Source organism: Triticum dicoccoides, unplaced genomic scaffold, assembly GCF_002162155.2.
Source record: "Triticum dicoccoides isolate Atlit2015 ecotype Zavitan unplaced genomic scaffold, WEW_v2.0 scaffold19820, whole genome shotgun sequence".
Classification (NCBI taxonomy): Eukaryota; Viridiplantae; Streptophyta; class Magnoliopsida; order Poales; family Poaceae; genus Triticum; species Triticum dicoccoides.
In genome coordinates this window covers 31,661-34,988 of record NW_021233161.1, presented here as the reverse complement: position 1 = coordinate 34,988, position 3,328 = coordinate 31,661, and the positions used below count along the sequence as shown (strand labels likewise).

The window sequence follows — 3,328 nt, the reverse complement described above, 5'->3', positions numbered from 1 at the left end:
AACCTGTATGCACATTTTAATATAACCTATGTGTATCTGAATCATGGTTGTTCTCACTGGTCGAAATTTTTACAAAACCTACCTGTTGCCTGCAATTTTGTCAGCCCCCCCTCCTTTTTTTCTACACGCTCATTATTGTTTAATAGAACCTGTATGCACATTTTAATACAACCTAAGCCCTACTCTAGTGGCAGTGCTTTCGAGCTCACAGGATCAATTACCTGTCTTGCCAGCTTGATTTTTAATGTTATTTATGGCCATGGTGGGTTAGACTCAAATCCGCTCATTAGGAAAAGGATTGGTGTGTGTTGACCACTAGAATTCAAAGATTTGTGTCTAAAAAGGGTTAAATAATGTATATTTTGTTTGATTCAAAATTAATTTAAGTACTTTCTAGCAAAAAAGCTAAAATTTGCGAGATCTTCCAAAATCCGGTTCTTGTGGTGTCTACTGAAAAAAATGTATTAAGGAAAAAAGACTTGCTCCGAAAATTCGATTTTAATTTTTGTAATGGACACTTCGGCTCAAACTTGCCCAGGCTCCACAAAATTCCTGGCTCCGCCCCTGACAGGCGCTACAGCGTGTGGTGGCTCTCACCCGTGAGGAAGGATTTTCAAGGGCCGTTTTTCCAGGCAGACTGTTTGTCAATTATCCAGAGAACCAATGCTTCGACGGTTGATTGCTCGCCGGTGGGGCTCATTACTGCTGATATCGAGGAGTTGGTCTCGTTCTTCTCATCTGTTTGCTTTAGTCATGTAAATCGTTTGTTGAATGTCGTGGCACATATTCTAACTAGATCCTGTGAGTCCCCAGCGACTCTGTTTTTCATGCAACCCCGGATTGTATCCGGGAGGCACTCTATCTTGATTATACTTTATCAATAAAATGTTATATTCTTTAAAAAAAACTAATTGTCAGTCCGAGCAAGCGTATGGGTCCCGAACGAAAAACCGCCTGGACTGCTATTTCCATATTTCATTTAGGATTAGGATATATATTCTCTCTTATTGGTCTCAAAGGGATGGCACCCTTTGGTGCAACGTTGCCTCTATAGTGCCATCCAAGTAATACACACAATTAGAATCATAAAAAAAACCGTAAGCACATGAAGCGTCAGGTCTGATCGTTTAGGGTGGCTAGCAGGCATCATCGTGGCAAAGCCGACCACCTTCCCCATGTCCGGCATGACCCCCTGGGCCGCGTCCAACGCAGTGAAGCGGTCCTTCCAAGTGGCCAAGAGCGGCGTCATGGCGGGGTCTAAGGTCTCGGTACCCCACGTCGCGTCGGCGGCACACACCCATGGAGGAAGGCTCCCGAGAACGACGTCCACATATCCGGCATTGTCGCCGCCAAAGAAGGGCTTGGAGCACTCTCTCAGTGCACCCTCTAGGGCCTCTATCGCCGCAGCCGCCTGGTTCCTGCCCTCCGCCTTGTACATCGCCTCAACGAGCTGCCATCGAACGAACACACGATGAATTACAACGTAGAACTAGAACCATGGTAAAAGAGCACAAAGCAATCGATGAATCAAATTAACAACGATCATGCATTCAAAGTGTTTGTAATGCACAGTACCGTGTCATCGATGAAGTCGGCCCAGTAGCGAGCGACGGCACGGGCGTGCCAGCCAGCGCCCAGCGGGGAGGAGGGAGGGGCCGGCGAAGGCCTCGTCGACGTATAGTATTATGTTGAGGGAGCCGCGGACGGGCTTGCCGCCGTGGATCAGCAGCACCGGCACCGTGCTGTGGCGGAGCAGGTCGCCCATCTTGTGGTTGTTCCTGGGGTCCTGCTCCACGTAGTCGTAGCTCAAGCCCTTGAGGCGGAGCGCGAGCTGCACGCGCAGCACGTGCGGGCTCCCCTGATCCCCAGCAACTTCAGGTCTTCTCCTGTCTTCAGCGCCATCCCTCCCTAGCTCGTGTGTTGATCAGCTGAAACCTTGCGCGTAGCTAGCTAGCTTTGTGTTCTTGGTTGTCCCTGCCTGCACTTTCTCAGTGTTTTGGATGTTTGTGTGACTCTTGGAGGGTGGAGCGGCAGAGGAATTTATAGACTTCACATCGAGCAGAAAAAGAATGATGGACAAGAAGGGAAGGTCAAATTCCCACAAAAAGAGAGAGAAGGGAAGATCAAATTGTTTGGTTGGTCTTTGAACCATATTTATTCTGCGGTTTCACAAAAGTAATCAAAGTATGGCCATATGCCACCATGGACATCCTTCTAGAATTCTTTGACTCTACAAGCACGAGCAAACTTCACCCAATCATCCGTATGCCGATCACCTTTTCCTGAGTTAATACAAGAAACCACCACAATTCGGATTAGGGCTCAAAATAGTACCACGGTTATTTTGTTTTCCTAAAAAAATACCACTTTGAAGGTCATTTTTTGTGTGTGCAAAAAACACCAGGCACCGGTTGGGCTACAATTGATCCGCATTATATAGGGATGGTCCACTATCAGGTCCGTTTGGCACGAAATATGTTTCCTCAAAAAAAATGCGCGTCAACTATATGTCACTTCACGCGAGAATTTCTTCTGTCCCGCTGAAACATTTTTCTCTTTTTCCCGTGCTAGGTTTATCGACCGAGTTCGCTCGCAGAGCTTTGTTCGTTGGTTCGCACATTTTTTTCTTTTCCGTTTCTTTTTTTCTTCAGTTTTTCTTTGTTTCCTCACTAGTTTCTTCAGTTTTTATTTGTTTTTAAAATGTTTTCCCGCGTTTCTTCTTGGTTTTCACTGGTTTCTTGGTTTTGACTAGTTTTTTCTTTTCTTTCTTTTTCCTTCGTTTTTCTCCGGTTTTGATTGTTTCTTTCTTATTTTTCATCGGTTTTCTCTGTTTCTTTGTCGGGTATTCACTGTTTTCCATTCTTTCCATTGGTTTCTCATTTTTTTAGTTTCTTTTTTTCCTTTTTGTATTCATTCGGTTTCTTAGTTTTTTCTTATTTTTTTTGTTGATTTTCATCGGTTTCTTTAGCAGTTTTTACTGTTTTCCATTTTATTTGCACTTATTTCTTTGGTTTTATTTTTCATTTTTTTCTTTGGTTTATTTTTTCGGTTTTCATTGTTTTTTCATTTTTTATACGTCAAGAATATTTTTAATACATGGTTAATATTTTTCAAATACAAGTTTAACATTTTTTTAGTACACGGTTAACATATTTTCTATACACATGTTTAACATATTTTAAATGCTTGATTAACATTTTTTAAATACAAGTTTAATATTTATAGAATACATGGTCAACATTTTTCTATACATAATTTAATCTTTTTCAAATACTTGATTAACATTTTTCAAATATAAGATTAACAATTTAATGTGCATGGTCAACAT

The 3,328-nt window shown here is 42.4% G+C and overlaps 1 pseudogene; it reads right to left on the bottom strand.

Annotated features, from left to right (window-relative positions):
* Window positions 1-613: 613 nt before the first annotated feature.
* LOC119344998 overlaps window positions 614-3,328 on the bottom strand; it is a 6,187-nt pseudogene continuing 3,472 nt past the window's right edge.